Source organism: Ammospiza caudacuta, chromosome 1 (genome assembly GCF_027887145.1).
Source record: "Ammospiza caudacuta isolate bAmmCau1 chromosome 1, bAmmCau1.pri, whole genome shotgun sequence".
NCBI classification, from domain to species: domain Eukaryota; kingdom Metazoa; phylum Chordata; class Aves; order Passeriformes; family Passerellidae; genus Ammospiza; species Ammospiza caudacuta.
The window spans coordinates 50,245,322-50,264,492 of NC_080593.1; the positions used below are offsets into that span (position 1 = coordinate 50,245,322).

The 19,171-nt window shown below is 43.8% G+C and overlaps 1 pseudogene; it reads right to left on the reverse strand.

The window, feature by feature from the left end:
• Positions 1-8,207: 8,207 nt before the first annotated feature.
• Positions 8,208-18,915, reverse strand: LOC131555726 (serine/threonine-protein kinase PAK 3-like; annotated as a pseudogene).
• Between the last annotated feature and the right edge of the window lie 256 nt (positions 18,916-19,171).

Consider the following 19,171-nt stretch of genomic DNA (forward strand, 5'->3'; position numbering starts at 1 on the left):
TAAGTGGGAAAAGCGGTGGCTGTAGATCCAAAGAATTTGAAAGTTCCTAATCTAATCAAGCAATTCTTTAGAATTGTTCTTTCAGTCTGACACATAGAGATTATTTGCATTATGACAATAAGCAACCTCCCAGATTTCACAATCAGAGTTGGACCGGCTGCTCTCTCTCTGCTGCTCTTGGTGGACTCATGCAGTGACCAGTGGTGATCTTGGGGCTGGAGAACCCTCCAGCTTGGAAAACACTCGTGTAGAGCCATTTAAAATGCTAGCATGCCTTCCAAACTACACAAATGGTGAAGGCCAGATCTTTGACTGTTCTTTCTTATTTTTTAATTGAGAAGTCACAGGTAATTAAAAATAAAACAAAACTCCACACCCCATAAAATAACCAAAAATCCCAAAAACTCAAGGCCCTGAGAGTTCCAGTATTTACCTTTCCTTTAGATGACATTTGAGCCTGTGCTTTCTGGATCTAGTAAGAACCGTTCTCTATCCCTTTGCTTTCTTAGGCTGAGTATCAGTGCTTTTGTAGGTGTGTGACCTAATGATCAACCATGAAGAAAACTATTTGTCTACATTTCTCAGCAGAGGCAGCCACAGGATGGAGGCTGGGGAACTTCTCCAGAATTCTTCATTGCAGTGGCTCCCCCTATAGCAGGGGCTGTCAGGAATTACTGAGCTGAGCCTGCCCTTCTGAGCCCAAAATCTGAGCCCTGCAGGTGCAAGTGCTGGAAATGTTGTATCTAAGTAATGTGTTGTAATGTAATGTAATGTAATGTAATGTATCTAAGTAGTTGTTGTTATTTCATACTTCAGGCTTGAATGACTGAGAAATCTGGAACCCCAGATCCTCTTTCCTGTAGGAAGACAAATACCAAAAGCCAAAACCAATCCAAAATAAAACATCAAAGGTCACTGGTGTTTGAATCCTTTCCACAGGAGGGCTGAGCACCAACGTGTCCCCAGCCAGGCTATGAACCTTGGTTTGTTGCCAGCCTTTGGTGTCAGCTCTGCCAGCCTGGACTCTGCATTTTGTCTTTTCAGGGAATAGGGATGATTCTCCTGTTTTTCCTGGCACATGGCTCTGAGTCCCATTTTAAACCTTCCTGGGTAACAAAGATGCAGCTGGGAGCTTACACAGCACGGGAGGAGCCCCAGGAGGAGGAAGAGCCCTTAGTCTGGTTTGTGTGTGTGTGTGGATGTTGCTCACTTTGCCACCATTCCCACTGAGTGCCTGCAGTCCTGTTCCCACAGTCACTTCTGAAACTCACTGACACCTTCTGGAGTTTTGCTGCCAGCTGATTCCCACAGACTTGCCAGTATATTGCCAAAAGCATCAGCATAAATGAAACTCTCTGGCACTGTTTTTGTACTCTTAGGGAGTAGGCATTAATTTATTCCAGGCTGGGGTGCTCCACCGAGATGCACATGACTTGCAAAACTTTTCACTTATTTATACATCTTTAGCAAAGAAGTTAATATTCATTGGTTCTAAATTTCACAAATTTTTGCATCAATTATTATTTTATCTTCTATTGGTTATTGATTTCTCACTTTTCATGCTAATTAATCTACATATTTTAGTTTTCTTATTATCTTTTTCCCTGACAGGTGGTCTCCAGAACATGTTGAATCACCTTTGTTAGTCTCTTCTTTATCTTCTGGTTACTTCTACGTGTCCTTGGCAGGCTATAAATTCTGGATTCCAGATGTCCAGCCTTTAACTCCCAAGGGCTTTTTTCATTGAAGCTTATCAGTGTTAGTTCATCATAGCTTAAAATTTTTGGGGATCGAATAATCACACTCTAACAATAGCAGTCAGTAGGAAAAAATCTTAGGTACATGCTGGCTAAAACGGAGAATTACACTGCTAAAGACTAATACACTACTTATAGTTTTTAAAACAATCAATCAATAAGTTAATTAAAACCAATAATTAGGAAAGTTATCTCATTTCCAACAAGTACAGGCAGGAGACCACGGATGATACAGTGGGATCTGGGGCTGACTCGTTCTGATTTACTGGAGTAAAACCTGCTGCTTGCCTTTGGAGCCTGAAACCTGAGTGCCCTGTGCTGCTAGTCAGACTCCCAGGAGCGAGGGGAGCCACAGAAGCAGGGGCTGCAGCACACAGGGAGTACAGGGAGCAGCACAGGCTGGTAAAATAAACAAGGCAACACCCGGGCATCCACCCCCAGGGAACCCCACGGCAAAAGGATTTGAAATAGCAAAATGAAGGAAATGTTTACATTTGGACTGGAAAGCAAAGGAGCTTCCATACAACAGCAAGTTAAATCTGGCTCAGTCCCCAGGCTTGAAGGGTTTGCAGTTTCAAGCTTATGTTTCAAGGGTTTGCAGTTTCAAGTCTTAGGAATAAATGACAAAATCCCACAGGCTGGAGGAAGAAAGATCCATCTTCATACTCCCTACCCGCTGAGCAAGAGGCTGGGTTCATTCCAAAGGGAAGAAAATGAGTGCCTGGGTTTTTTCCAAATCAATGCTGCATTTGGAACATGAAGGAAGCAAACAAATTTGGGTTTAACTAACAAAAACCACATTATGAAACTTAATAAATAAAAACCATAGTAAACCATATAATAAAACATATAATAAAACATATTATAAAACATAACCAACCCAAACCCTCTTACATCCATTATTCAAAACACACTTACATAAATTAAGTAGAAAAAAGAAAATAAATGTTAAAAAACAGGGCAGGTGACATCTGGAATGTGGCACGAGGCTATAAGTTTATGACAAAAACAGATAGTAAAGCTCATTCATTTTTCTGTTCCATCTTTAAGTTCTGTTAGCCCCAAAATTCTTCTTTAAGTCTTGGCAAAAGACATTTCCTTGTCCTGCAGGTGCTGGCTTCTCACAGAAATGTTCCTTCCTCTCATTGTGGCAGTCATCCTGGAAGTGAGAAAACAACCCAGGCATTTTAATTCCTTTATTTCTAATCCAATTGTTCAGTTCTACTTTTCTGAATTTCTGTCTGCTTTGAATGTGACATTTTTAAATTTCATTATTTAATAGAGGTAAAAAGACCAAACATAGCAACCCCTAAACTCTTCTATTTACTAATCAATAACGCTTGCTAATAAACTAAGTAGAGAAGCAATCTCATGAGTATCCCTATCAAACTCTTTCTACCCCCAGTAAACCCCCAAATTAAGCTTTAATCCCTGGGAGAGACCCTTCCTCTGACAGGCCATGGCTTCTCATGTACATGTTCCTGCCTCTTGTTTGTCAAACACCCTGGAAGTTAGAAAAAAAACCCCTCCATTCTTAATTCTCTTAACTCCATAAATGCTGTTAAACCCAGAAGTGTAATTTTGACCTTTATGAAATGTTGCCCACTGTGACTTTGCCAGAGTTTCCTTCTGAAGGTTGAGGTTTCAATAAGACTTTTAGGCTGTGAGGGGTGATCTTCCTACTGCCCTCAGCATCACTCAGGTGGAAGTTTAAATCTGTTTCAAGTCAAAAGCAGCGAGTTTCTAGCAGAAAGAGGAACAGCTTTCATATGTCTCAAACATCCTGCAAAGAAAAGAGGGGTATTCTTTCACCTCTTAACTCTCTCTCCCTGTTTTCCTTCCCTGGAAGATGGCAGCTCCTCTTCAGGCTACAAGAATAATGGAATTTCCAATTCTGGAAATCAAAGAGTCTTTAATTATTGTCCCTTCTGTTCAGAAAGGGGATGAACTAAAGGAAGAAAATAAGCTTGAAAACTCCCAACAGCTCAGGAAATTACAACATCCAGCACAAACATGGATCAGCCCATGCCAACTTTCCAAACGCTGAACAGTTGAGAAAGAGTTTGGATTTGGCCACAAGGATGGGCTGTGAGCACTGAGCTTGGAAGAAAAGCCCTCTAATTTATACTGCTCTAGGTGGTCAGATAAAAAAATAAATGTATAGATATACACCTGTATATAGTGTATAATTACTCATCTCCTCCCAGAGTGCAGCTCTGGCACTAGGGGGAGGAGTTCCCGGGCTCAGCTTCATCAGTCCTGGGGGGTGCAGAGCTTGGAGAGGCTCTGGCTTTCTCCCCAGCTGCTGCTCCCTGGTCGAGCTGGCAGAGCTTCAGAGTGCACACACTTCTGCGTGATCTGATGTGCCACAGCCTGTTTTCCTGCCCTGGATGCTGGAGCTCCCCAGGAGCTTCTTATGGGGTTGGGGGATGGACATTTGGCCCCCCTTGCTCCTGAAACACCCGAGTCCTGTCAGCCACTGTTGTGCCAGCTGCAGGCTCCTGGCAGCTCTCTCAACTTCCCCTGGGGATCCCCTGCTCAGGACACCAGAGTGGCTCACCTCAGCAGCCATCTGACAAATCAGGCCCGTTGTGCTTTCCAGGCAATCCAGGACAGTTAATTAATATTTAGCTGCAAATATTAATTGAGAGCAGCCTCCTCAGCTGTGACACCACCAGTCCCCTCTCTTTGGCTCTTCTCTACACCTGCACAGACCCAAGATGTCCAATCCCACCGGGCTGCACAGTCCATGGCATGGCTATGATTCCCCTTGGGAGCAGCCCATGGCCAGTTTGGTTCTGATACAGGATAACTGATCTGGTCCCAGGAAGAGGCAAGCATTCAGAGCTGCTCTGCTGCTGCTTGCTGCTACAAACTCCTTCTTCCAGGCTGCCAGTGCTGAGGCTGCTCTGTGCTCTGCTGGGGCTCAGAGCTGGCCGTGGCTGCGCCCACTCCCACCTCACATTTCTGTTGACAGCTTTCTCATGTTTCCATTGACAGCTTTGCATCAGATGGGGGCCCTTTCAGAGTGCACTGATGGATCTTGCTGCTTTTTCACCTGAGTAAGACTCTTATCCAGGCAAAGACATTAATATTAGTTGTACAAACCCAATAGCTGAGAGCTGAAACCCTCCAGAGCTGCAGCTAAAAGCCTGCATCTCCACATGACATTTTGTCTGCCACACTCTTCATCTGTGTCTGGTTGGAAATGCAAATGTGCTGTCTTCTTTATCTAGGAGGACCACGACTGGAAAAAAACCCATCCAGTTGGCTGTATTCCATAAGCAGTGCAGTCTTGAGTTTAGGAAAGAAAGAGACCCTTCTCCAATCTGAAGCCATACCAACCCCTCCCACCCCTCAAATGGGACTTTACATCTTTAAGAAACAAGTGACAATTAAAAAGTGAATGTACAACTTTATCACAGGATGAGAAGGAAGGGTATCTTCCAATGAACTGAGGTTTTAAACAGTTTTCATTCTGAGAGCCACCCATTGCTGGCACTGGACAAAGCAGTTCCATCACTGTCACATCTCCTGTCCTCCCTTATCTGCCTGGCCACAGTGATCAGAGGGATGAGAAAGTGGAGAGAGGCTTGGCTGAGAGTAAAAATGGATGCTGCCCAAAGGAAAAGAAAACAAATTAACCACAACTTTCCAAACTCATTTTCTCATGGGCTCAAGAACTATTCCTCGAGATACCAGAAAGATGCAGAAAAAGATCTGAAGGAACACTCTGCACCTCCATCTTCAAGCACCTTGCTAACACATGTCCAGTACCTGGAATACTTGGCCCATAATTCTATTAATCCATTTATCAAGCTGTCTCTATCTTGATGCAATATTTGCCCTGCCAAGACTCTGGGAATGCTGCTTGCAGTCCAGGAATTTTCCATTTTCGGGAAACACAAAATATTGATGTAGGGATCCTCTTTCTTGTAGGCATGGGCTATTTTAGTTGTCAAAAGAGGTGAGGAGCACAAGCTGTCCTTCAAGAAACTAGAGGACAGCTAAGAAATATTTATCCCAGTAGGATCTGGGCCCATGTGCTCATCTGAAGACCACATAGGTTTTCAGCACCACGAGCAGGGAGATAAGTGTTGAAGCACTGATAGACTCAGCTCTGACTTGCAGGGAGAGCAGCATCCACCTTTGCATCCCCTGGCACTTCCTATGCTGGCTGGCACCACAGCCAAGTGGCACATTCTGCAGCTCCCAATCTGTCACAAAACCTGGCAGCAACCCTGCAGCAGTTCTCATCTACTCATCAACTGTGCCAGGCAGCAAAAAGGGCTGTGACAAGCCCCGCTCAGTTGTCCCTGTTTTGGTGTCAGAAACCTCTGAGAGTGGGATAGGAGGGACAAGCTGAGACCTAATGCTCAAAGGGAGCCCCCCAACAACCCCTTCCTTCCCACAGCCAAGTCTTGGACTGCTTGGCTGGGATGGCTTCATTGGGTTCCTTCACCACCAGCACCATTTCAGGCCTCCACAGCTGGGATCATCCCACTGCAGTTCTTTTGCTTCCAGGGAATACTGAACATGCAACCAAAACACAGAACAGGGGCCACAGAAATGATCAAAGGATGGAACACTTCTCCTGTGAGGAAAGGCTCCAATACTTAGGGATGTTCAGCCTGGAGAAGGCCCTGGGGAGGTCTTACTGGCTTCAAGGGGGTTCTAAGAAAGATGAGGCCTATGAAAAAGGGGAAATGCTTTCAAATCAAAAGAGGGTCCATTCATATTAAGTGTGAGGAAGAAACTACTTAAGAGGAGTATGGGGAAACACTGAAAGAGGTTATCCAGAGAGGTCCCAGGTGCTCCATCCCTGGAAACATTCAAGGTCAGGTCAGACAACCTAATCTACTTCCAGATATCCCCACTCATAGTGGGGAAGTTGGACTACATGATATTTAAAGGTCTCTTCCAACCCAAACCATTCTATGATCCTACTCAGTTTTCTCTTGAAAACCACCCAGACTGGGCATTAATATGAGGAGAAGTTCATCTGATGCCTTTGATTTTATCTGATGGGAAAACCAATGTTTCCCTTGGTACATTGGGCAGCTGCCTCGTGTTGTACCTGCAGGAGCTGCTCAGCAGACCATGGAGTGTCCTCATCAGTCTGCAAGCAGCAGGTCAGAAAGTCCTGGAACACAGCAGACAGCTGCTCAGTATTCTCCAGCCTTGGTATCCCTTTCAGCTCTGAGATCCAGAGCCTAGAGAAAAAAGAAACACCAAGATTCCATCTCTTTCCTTCATATCCCTAACTGCTCACACAGACCCCATTTTTCAAGCTCTGGCCTCCAGTGGCAGTTTCTTCCCCATAAGAGGGTTAGACATTATTTTTCTGCACCAATAAAAAGACCCACAAAATAGCAGCCACAGCTATTCCAACATGCAAATGATCTTGCCTGGACAGCTGATTTCATGGGCTGACCAAGTTAGTAGGAGCTATCAGCCAAAAGCACATTTTGCTGCCCTGAGGATTGACTTTGTGGGCTTTGCAGGCTATTTTAAAGAGTTAATTTGGTCTAACCACATTATTTCCAAGCATTGTTACTTACAATTCATCTCTGCAGTGCTCACTGGTCTTTAAAGCATAACTTCCATTAAAAAAAAGTCAAACTTTTTGCTCTCTTCCCGATAAAAATGGTAACCAGATGTCAAAAAGGAAATCCATCAACTTATTCCTTGCTTAAAGGAACAGAAACATTTGGAACCTCTGTTCAACACAGACACATTCAGTTATATCCACAAATATTTTATGATGGAAATGGCTGCTCAGGCAGACAGGAGATACCTGCAGCTCTGTCTTTCATCCGGCTTCAAATTCTCAATCTGTTTCACTTCTGTGGTGAAAGAAAAACTTTTAATGGTCTAATCAAAAAAGAAATATAGCAACTCTCTAGGTAATATCCCTGTGGTAACTCTCTGCTAATTTTGATACTCAAGTGAATGCATTAATGAAGCTAATCTCTTGGCTAAAACATGCTTTTAGAAAAGGATTTGGTAATGAATAATTGAGGCATTCCTAGAACCAGAGGCACTTCCTGAAAGGCTCAGGTAAGTAATTGGCACTGGTGCAAGACTGAAAAGAGTTCTGTGCCTGCAGACACAATTGAAATGCTTTTCATTCAAACTCCCCAGTTTGAGAAACTTGCCACCGAATATTTCTTCTCATTCTGAGACACAGCTCAAGAAGAATTCAAAGAGTGCATGAGAAATTTGAAGAATCACTGAAGGCCAAAATGGGACATTTTTCAGTGGGAGCATGTCACTCCTCTTATGAGGTTTGGCTGCATTGATGTAGCCAAAGCTACACCACATGCTGATGTGCTCCAAGGACAGCTTTTTGTGGATGGGCCTTGGTTGAACTAGTCCAAGCTGATGTGAATGGGATTTTGTCTCTTGGGAGACAGAGCACGGGACAGATTAGAGAGACAGTGGCATCTGCTAGTATTTGCACCCAACCTTGAGAGGAATTTCCTTAGAGTAAGGTGGTTCTCCTTGTAGCTTTTCTATCACCACAACACCAAGGAACCAAATATCTGCTTTGGTCCCATATGTGTCCTTATGCACATACTCTGGTGCCATGCAGTGAGCTTTCCCTAACACTAAACTCCACTTGCTCTGCTCAGAAGGCATCTGAGCACAGAGGCCAAAATCAACTAAGGAGGAAACCCAGTGTTGATAAAGCCAGCTTGAATTAAAAACCAAGTTAAAGAATTTCCCACTCTGGGTCTGAGAATGTGGAGTTGAATCTAGCTGGAAAAGTGGCCACACTCTGATTCCTCAAGGCTGTCACTGAGGCCATTTGGAATCACTTATAGAAACTTCCATGTTTCACTCAGTGGCTTTTATTCGCTTGAAGTTTAAGACTGTAAGTGTCACCCTCTGGAAGGGTCACACCCAAACCAAAGCCGTTCCTGGCACGTTGTTTCTCTCAAGCCCTCTCTGCACAGGGCAGCAGCACTCTGGGCTTGCAGCAGTGGTCCATGCACTCCCATAGGCACTGCCCTTGGAGAACTGATGGTCAGTCTTAAGCAGCCCCACATCCCACAGCCCAGGAAATGCTGTGCCTGACCAAGAATACCTACCCTGTTTGACAGATCCATCCATTCCAAGAACAATGTTTCACTTTTTACATCTCTATGAATCACGAGGTTGTAGTAAAGGGAACTTAGTGCTTGCAGGCACTGGCAGATAAAAAACAAACAGGAGGATAAAGATTAATTAAAGTAGAGCAGTATCTTTCTAGGTGAAGACATATTGCCTCTTGAAAGAGAAATGGCAATTGTTGTTACAGACTGTCCCCTGCAAACACAGACAGAATGACTGCTGCTGTGGGGCATGGGCTCTCTTTGTCCAGGTGACAAAAAAGGGTTTGCTGTTAGTTTAAAATTCTGACACCAGCATATTTGCTTTTACAGGCAAGGAATGTAATACAGACAGGCTCCAGGCAAATGCTCAAAAAGGCAAAGTTGAGAAAATTAATTATTTATTTTAAAAAGAGAGTACCACAAGAGTTGTGCTGGCAGGTCTTCCACCTAAGATACTCCTGCTTCTCCATATCATCAAAGCTACACAGTAACAAAGCTTTGAATATGAAATCACCCCCGTTCTTAACATCTGTGGAGAAGTACCAGCCTGCCCAAACAATCAGAAGTACCAGTGGCATCCTTTACCTCTCAGCAGATGGTTGCCATCTCTCCTTCAGCCATATGGACTTCTTTAATGACACTGCTTAAAGGTCCTCCATCCATGTATTCCATAACTATCCAGACTTGGCTGGAAAGTAGCTGAAAGAAGGAAACAATGGCTTGGAGAGGAATGTGCATAGCTAAATTACCTTATGAAAAACACAACAGTTAAGAAAACTACTACAGTTTATTCCTATTTCCAGGGCACTTGTAAATGAACACAGAATAAAAGGAAGAGGTATTTCTCCTAAGTTATACACTACTTGGAATCTGTGCAGTCTAATAAGAAAGGCCCATCCATGAAAACTGAGATGTCTTAGAGGGCAAGAAAGTGAAAAATACAGGGAAATAATTTCTATGATGAGTTATCAGCACTTTTCATAAAAAATACATTCATACCTTTCTTTTCATAGAAAATACCTTCAACTTAAAAAAAGAAAAACCCAAACCAACCCCAAACCAACAAAACCACATGGAGGCAGTGAACTTAAGGACTATTGTTTTAGTCAGATAGGTTTTTTAAAAGAGGCTTCCAACGATGCATAACAGAAAAGATTAGTGCAAACAAAATTCACTCTCCTCCCACATATTGTATACAAATAGATAGATAAAAGTAAAAAGCTCAATTCTCCAGCAGTATCTGAGGAAGTTTTTTTAACCTTTTTCTTGCAGAACATAAGTGAACATTCACGAATAATACCAGAGCTACTTACCTGTCTAAATAGGTAACAATATTAGGGTGCTTATTGTCCCTTGCAATTAGGAGTTCATTGACAATTAGTTCCTTTAGGGGCTATTTTTGGAGACTCACTTGCTTCACAGCCACCTAAAATGACATTGAAAACCATTAACCTGAGAAGTCTGTCAGAATGATCCTGGAGTGAGCGTTTCTGGAGTAACAGAGCCCAGCTATGCCCAGCTGCTGTGTGATTACACATCAGAGCTTAGTCACTGGCATGACAACAGCCCATGCCTCTGCCAGCTCAGGTGCTGGTTAGGACACACGGCCATAGACATTTTGCCTTGTCAGCTTGGTAAAAATGGTCTCTTAGGCTATCAGCCCTAGAGCTCTAACAACACCCTGTGCCTAAATTCTTTTCCAATGGCCTTGGTTAATCACCACTATTACCATTCACACATGTTTTGCAAGCACAAAGCAGTTGTTTTGTTCCTGTGAAAATATCACAAAATATCTGGGAATCCTTTAGGAATTCTATGGAGTTAGCTCATTTTTTCAAATGCAACTGTTGCTCTTCTTTATGGCAAAACAAAGCAAACACAGACAGACATTATGGATAAAATGCCATCCTAAAAGGATCATTAAGGTTATCCTCCAAAAACCAGAATCCTACCACTTCATAACTTGTTGAATTTTGATTTTGCAACTCTAAAGAACATTCTTGAACAGTTTAGATTTGCAGCTGTTTCCTGGCTTTAAAAAGAAATGATCCACTCCATGGCATTTTATGGATATGCCCTGAGCCCCTTGTAGACTTCTATCTAAGCACAGTTACAAAGCATGGTACTCCAAGGGAATTAGAAGCTACCAGGAAGAATCAGATGTATTTGTTGTCAGACAGATAAGAGCTTTCAGAAATCTTAAGCTGCAGCCCCAAAGAGCTGTTCAAAATGGATTGGGCGAGATGATGCTAGTCTCTGATTTGTAGGAATAGCCTTTATGAGAAAGATTTTTCTCCTGGAAACCCAAAGCTCCAGCCACAGCTCACACCAGAGGGAAAGGCACTCAAGAGCTGCAAAGTCTGGGATTATTGACATTTACCCCTCCTCCTGTGGCAGTAGCAGTCGCTGTATAGACCATTCTGAAACCCCAGAAACAAAACAGCAGCAAGGAAAGGAGAGGCCACTGAGTTCCTACAAATGAAAGCCAGCCCAAACAGGAGGTCTCTGCTGCCTGGAGTGTTTATAAAACACCTGGCATCACCTACCCTTCAGCCAAGAGCACATCAGCCCACCAGCCCTCTGCCATGCAACGAGTCCAAAAGAAAATTTAGGGGCAACATGAATGTCTAGTACAAATCTCAGATGCACACACTGGATTTATTTTAGTTCCAAACCCATGTGGGGCCTGGGGTAGGGCATGGAGTACATCTACAAAAACTGTAAAGTAATATCTTTCATTCTTTTTCAATGTTGCCTTGCTGAGTCCTCAGGAACTCTTATTGCTCTGTTCTCAGATCTCTTATTTGAATCTATCTAGGGCCCTATTATTTTGAGAAAAAAAAAAAAAAAAAGATTTCTCTGAAGAAAGTAGGTAAAGAGGTGCCAGGAACTAGAAGGACAGGAGATCTTCCAGGTCCTGCTCCTTGCTGAAGGCAATGAAGTTCTTTGATGACACCTTCTGATCAGAGTTATAAATTCTGGTCAGTACTGAGAGACAGAAGGATCTAAACCCCCTTCTGAACATGTTTGGATCTTGTCTGACTTCACACCTGATCTTACATCAGCAAAACACCTGGCCTGTGGTTCTGGAAAAGGAATGTGGCTGCACTTACCCTTTGGCAACTTTTTCCAGCAACATATTTTGTCACAGTGTCTCCCACACTCACAATGCTCCCTGAAAGGAACAAAATAAAAGATTACTTCAAAATGGGGATACCACCATCCAACAGGTCAGAAATTAATCTCTGGGGCTGTGAGCTGTAGTTATTTGGGCAACAACAACAACACAACAACAACAAGACAGGCAACTCCATAGCACAGATGGCCTGCACAATGGCTGGTTTTCTACAGTCGTTTGAAGAGTTACCTTGACAGGAAACCAGGAAAAGGGGGAAACATTCAGAGAAGACAGATAGAAGGAAAGAACAGGTACCAAGGCAAGTGTTTGCTGTCTATGGACATTAGCATGGCTCTCTCAGACCAGAACAGCAGAAGACCTACTTAGTGTCCCTAGACTCTCCTCCTCTATCCCCTTTTGCTCCTGGCAGGTGTTCCTGTACAAACTGCTGGTGCTGGAGTTCTCAGGTGTGGGAATGCCTGTTTCAGAGGATACTGGTAAAGTGTCAGCTACTATTCCAGAGGATGCATGGATCTGTGGTAAGAAATCAGTTTGTGTCAGAAAGGTGGCTGGCAGAGATCCTTCTCATCAGTATTTCAGGCTTTAGGAAGTGCTCATTAGAGGAACTGTGTTCCAGCCCTTCAGAGGCCAACCTTCTCTTGACATGGCAGGACTACACAGGAGTCTCCTCATCAAATTTTGGTCATGTAAAATATACAGGTGCAGTCTAAGCTGTTCATTTAGCTACTTAGGTGGTCCATGGAGAGGGGCAGGAACCTCCACAGGACAGTTTCTGTGAGCTGTGCCTTTGGACAGCTGGCTCTGCTGATAACAGGGAGCCCGCACAGATACAAAGTAGCTGGCTTCTACACCAGTAGCATTTAAAGACACAACCTTGCCTCTTATCCAATGCTAAGATAAACTCATGGTTCCTATCAGAAGCCAGGAAAATGATGACTAAACTTGAACGTTCAGAGCTGATTTTCCAGGTGTCAGTGGCTGGGAGTGGGGAAAGCACTTTGTGGACTCCAGCCCTCAGAATTTTCAGCCATGAATGACCAGTGCTGCCCGATCAGAAACAGACAGCTCTGAACTACACCAAACACAATGCTGGCCAAAGCTGGCCCCTACTGATGCAGGACTCAGGTTCTGGTTCAAAAACAGGTGGAGCTTGGTTATCTTCTTCCTTACCATCATCTTCTTTAGAAACAGAGGGAGCCCAAGCAGCTTCTGATTCTGGTGTTGTTCCCCATGGATAGACAGCAGTGTGAGTGACAGGGTGTTACAAATTATTTACAATCTTATTAATATGTACCAATATATCCAGCTATACTAAGGAGAAATCATGAACTTGGATAGAAATGGGATTCTGAGTTGCTAAAACTAAATTAGAGGGAGCTAATTAGACAGCACTGCATATTGTTGTCAGCCATATATTCCACCATGGCTAAAAACAAACAACAAGCAACCTCCTGTCTGCAAAACTAGACTTTCATCTACTCAATAGCTCTTCAAAAGAAAATTGCAAAACAGCCAGGGACCCCTTTTTTGCTGATGCAAATACACTAAAACTTTATTTCAGGCTACAAGGCTGGCTCCTGTTGCAGTAGGCAAAGTCCGTGGCTTGCTCCATGATTCTGAAATGCTTGGAACATCAGAGGTTGCTTTGCCACTCACTGAAGCATGGGCTTTTCTGTGTCCATGTGCAATTTCACCTGTAATGGGCAAGGGAACATAAAACAGATGTTGTTAGAAAACTGCCTTTTGTGGGGAATCCCACAGAAGGAGTCAACCCAAATAAAGAGCATTTTTCTTCCAGGATGTCCCTCCAGTAGCAACGGTTCTTTTACATAGCAAGCAAGAAAACAGCACAATATACTAGGCTGTTCTGTTTCTCCAGCCATTGTAAAGTCAGACCATAAAATCTTTTAAACACAGAATTTAGAAAATAAGTTGCTTTCCTTCAGTTCTGGAATAACTGCAGAGTCTTTAGACAGACTTCTCAGAAGCTCTGCCAGTCTGAAGAAGTTTGGAAGATGTCTTTGTTGAACCAGCAGCTGAGGAAATGACAGATCCTACTGCCACAGGCCAACCCAATGCAGGGAAAAGAACCCCTGCAGTTTCAATTACAAAAGCTGCCCACATCCCATGAGAGACAGACACCCCCTTTTTGGCTGAAGCTGTTGACACAAGCTTTACTGAAGACCTAGTATCTTAATGGCCTTTTCATTTCAAAATCAACTCAGTTACTAAGGGATAGCATGAACAACACACTGATACAGAAGCCTGATCAGATGCACCTAGGAAAAAAAACTCTACTTACTTGCTAGGTGAGTCACCAGCCAGATTTTGTCTGGGCAAAAATAGAAAGAATAGGCCAGTGGAAAAAAATTACTAACTGCAGCAAAGATTTGCTTGAACATTTTTAGTGATGCTGGGCAGCAGTTTTGCAGACTGTGCACTGAAAAGAGAAAATATAGGACCCCCAGGCCAAGGGGCAGCCTATAAGCTGGGAATCTCCTCCAAGAGGATCAGGAGAACCCTCTTGCATCCAAAGGGTGCTCTGGGCACTCAGGCTTTCCATGCACCACAGCAACATTCTGTTGGCAGCAGCATGGCGCCAGCAGCAGCAGCAACTTTCTGCTGACATCACAGTAGCAGCCATTCTTAGTTTGCAATCTTCTGGAGAGCTAATGAAATAAACCCATTTCTGAAAGGACCCAAGAGTACAACACTCCAGACAAGCATGCCCTGTTTGCCAATCTGAACACTGAGAAGAAACAAGGACATGAAGGAACAAAAGTACACATAACCTTTGGTCACTAATGCTTCCAACTGAGAATAGGAATGCTTCGCCCATCTCCGTTAGTTCTGAAAACAAGCAACAAAGAAAAGTCACCATTTCAGTGACATTTAGGGGCCAGAAGGAGAAACAGAATTCATTTCAGGAGTATTCCACAAGATGGAATGGTTTCAGGTTACTTCTTGCCCACTTTGATGTTGAACTTTGCTCTGACTGACAGTGGAGCCTGAGCTCCCTTTTTTGCAGCAAGATGAACTCCCTGACTAAAAGCTCCTACATTTCTGATTGCTAACTCATTCTTTGGAATCTTAACATTTGAGAGCATCTAAGACTGCTGGATTCTGCTCCACGTTTGTTCTGTTGGAGCTCTGTAGCAGCCTGGCCCACTGCCCCTGGAATGCCCTGCAGATGTCAAGCCCAAAGAAGGAGGGTTTAGAATAGTAAAAAGCTGCAGCCTCACAGATCATTACCAAGATCCCATGCTACTTTGTAAGATGACTTGCAGACGTTTTGGCCATCTGCTTCATGCCCAGACTGGCTGGAAGGTCATGGGTGTTTCCATGGCAAGCAATGGCCCTGCAGGAAGCAGGAGCAGCTTCCCTGAAGAGAAATGGAATCCTCCCTTTGGTGATTGCTACTTTACAGGCATTGAAGACCAAAGAGGGAGGATTCTTTCAAACCTACCTGTGGTATACAGGGATAAAAACTGTGGAGTCACTTGCCCTTTATCCTGAAAATTCAGCGGACTAAAAGAGCAGGGTCCAGAATCCCAGTGCTGTTGAAGCTCTTTGAGTGGATGTTCCACAGTGGATGTTCTTGATGAATTGTACCATTATGAATTATTGTGCTCTTTGGAATAACTGTACTATTTTGAAGGTGGCTGTGATTTCAAGTCATGTGTCTTTCTCTACAGCTGTGAAGTGTGAATGGAAAATGTCTATTTGAATAGGAAGTGAGCTCAGTTTTGTAAAAACAAGGATCAGGAAATAGTGCACTAAGGACTCCTGCTCTGGGCTCTCCCTGAATTCGGGAAAGAAAGTTGGCATAGTAGTTCTTATTATAATAATTATTTTATGTAGTGAAGAACCATTTCCAGACTGCCTTAAGAATCACTTGCAAAGGACTTTGAGCACCTCAGACAGCACATGCTTAGTGATATCTCTCATCCCCTACTTTATGCAATGGTAAATGCTCTCTAATTGCTTAATATTTTTTAATATTGTGGTGCCTAAAACTGCCCCCAGGACTCGAGGTGAGGCTGCCTCAGAGCAGAGCAGAGTGGGACAATCCCCTCCCTTGCCCAGCTGTTGATGCTGTGCCCTCACATTCAACTTGCCATCAACCAGGAGCCCCAGGTCCCTTTTCACAGCACTTCTTTCCAGCCTCTCATTCCCCAATTTGTTCGTACACCCAGGGTTGTGCCATGCCAGATACAGAATCTGGCACTTGTCTTTGTTAAACTTCATACATTTTGTTTTTAAATGTCATTGATTTGCAATTTTTTTTGTTTGTTTGTGGGCTTTTTGGTTTTGATTTTTTTTTGAGGGAGGAGGCTTTTGTTGTCTTCTTTATTTGTTTGTTTTTCACAGGAAAGAGGACCTGGTCTTCCAGGTTTCTTAGCTTTTGAAGACTGACATGTGAAATAATAACAACTTTTAGCTACAGCATTTCAAACACTTGGGTCTTGATTATATGTCAGTTCTGTCATTTACATTCTGCTTTCCCAAACAATCCCTACAGATTCACTCAGAACTGCCAGAGAGCACAAAAAAAAGATTATTGGACAGTTCCTGTGACTGCAGTTCAGTGCCATGTAGAGCAAACCCTGTGTGCCATCTGTAAACAACCTGGGGATCCTTTGATCCCCAGTAAAGTCCCTTTACTTTTCAGTGCATAGAAGACTTTGCATATTTTCAGAAGCCTGTTTTTTATCAAAGACTGCATCAAATGACACCAAATACCAACCCAATCTGCCAATCTCCAACATACATGGAAGTTGTGAAAAGACAAGCACCTGTAACAAGCAGATGTGCTCTTGTTGTTTCAGTTCCTAACAAAATTAAATTTTACAGGAGCAGCAATGAATTTAGACTTCAGGCACCTGTATGCTTCTGTAAAACCTGTCAATGAACAAAACTAGGCTCTTGAATTCTTATATTTTCAAAACAGCCTCAGGTGCTCTAAATCAGCTGACAACCTGACTTGGAATACTAAAAACAAAAATACGGCCCTACCATGTCAGACCAAATGTTCACTGAACTCTGTGTTGTGTATCAAGCTCTGTATTATACCTCCATCACTGCCCCCAAACCAGATGCTAATGAAATTCTAAAGAGGCTAAAAATGTTCCAGAAAGTAGGCTGTGATGATATTAAAGGTCCAGTTAGCTGGGGTATTAAATAGACTGGTGTTTGCATATTCTGTGATACCTGACTTTGGTTTGAGAGCTGCCATTAAGACTCCAAATCCTGCTGCAGCCCACTAGCCAGAGATGTAAGTGGAGACTCAGCTTGATGCTAGACCTAATTATCAACAAAGCAATGGCATCAATAATCAAAAGAGATTAAGCCCTCAAAGAGTGGAACTGGAGCTCATAGCCATTTCTTTTAAGGTTTAGTTGAATCTGACCTGAGGCTTGGCTGGGCCCTTGGATTGAGTCAGAAAAATTTCCTGCCAATGGAGCAAACTAAAGCAAGATAAGCAAATGAAAAAGCCCCAACAAAACCCAAAGAAAGAAGCTGTGGAGTCAGAAACAGTCATGTATATATTCCTGACTAATGACAATCAAAAAATAACCAAATTCCTCTGAGAAATGCAGTGCGTCAGAAGATGGACACCTGGTGAGATCAAGGACTGACCCACTCTGAGTGAAGGTGGGCAGTACCTCACACCTTCACTGGGCTGGTGAGCACATCAATGCTCAGCCCAGCAGCAGGGGGGCTGGGGTTACTCCCAGCATCCACCCTGTGCCTTGGCCAGCAGGAAGGATCAGTATCTTAAACATGGCCATGAACTGTGTATGCTCCTGCTTTCCAGTGACTACACGTGGTTAAGGATACACATTAAAAGTAGCCTGAAGAGCTGAGGTTTTTAAACACAAAGCATTCCTGCTCTCACACCTTTTCCACCTTGCAAAACACACACACAGCTCATTCCTGTTTATCTTACAAAACCCAGCTAACAGCCTCATTAGGTTCCTTGTGGATTCCAAGTAATGTTTCTGCTGCAATGACTCCAGGTAACACCATGCAACAGATTGGAAACGGGGCACAAAGAGCTTGACTCTTTTTGTTAAATAAACACTATTCTCAAACAAGCAAAGGCTACTTCTTTTTTTCTCTTTTTTTTGGGAGGGGAGGGGGGCGAGGAGGGTAGGTGGGGGCGTGTGTGGTAGGGTGAGTGAGCAAGGAATGGGACCATTTCATTGCTGCAGGAAATAAAAAGTTGCAATATGGGAGACCCCCAACAGAGCCATTACTGGGACTTGCTTCCAGGACACAGGTTGCAGCCTTGGATACACTTCAGTCCAAACTCTTTACATTGTCAAAGCCGGACTGTGGTGGTATTCGCAGGGGTCCCAGGATGAGGGAAGAGACGAGAATCTTGACTCCCTGTTTCAGAAGGCTGATTTATTATTTTATGATATATATTATATTAAAAGAAAATGATCTATTAGACTATACTAAAGAAAGAGAAAGGAGACATCAGAAGGCTAACAAAGAAAGGAACAGAATGATAATAAAATCTTGTGACTGACCAGAGTCCCAGCACAGCAGGACCTGTGATTGGTCATCAAGTAGAAACAATCCACATGAGATTGCACCTGCACATTCCACAGCAGCAGATAATTATTGTTTACATTTTGTTTCTGAGGCCTCTAAGCTTCTCAGGAGAAAAAATCCTGGCAAAAGGATTTTTTAGAAAATATGTCTGTGACGCCAGCCTTATGCCCTGGGCTCCTTGTCCAGGCTTCTCTGCATTGAACCGATACCCCAGCTACAGGCAACCAACGAGGCACTCCGACTACCAAAGCTTTGCCAGCAGCCCGCACAGACCCACCGCGGCCACCACCTCAGCATCAGCCAGCGTGCGGAATTCCTCACCACTCGCCAGCACGAAGAAGACAAAACACCTCTCCATGCGCCGGATGCTCCCCGTCCACCTCCCCCGCCCGCAGCTCCAGCACCGCGGACAGCGCGGGGGTCCCGGCGCCCGCCCCTGGCGCGCCCCGGCCGGAGCGGGGTCCAGCTGGAGCCTTTAGCGAACCGCAGCCGGATATCCCACTGCTCCTTCGTGTCTGGAAAGAATCCCCTCCTTTCCCAAGCAGTGCTGTTCCTCAGCGCTCTCTGCTTCGCTCTCCTTTTGTGCCTTTACAGTGAAAACCAGAAGTGTTGCG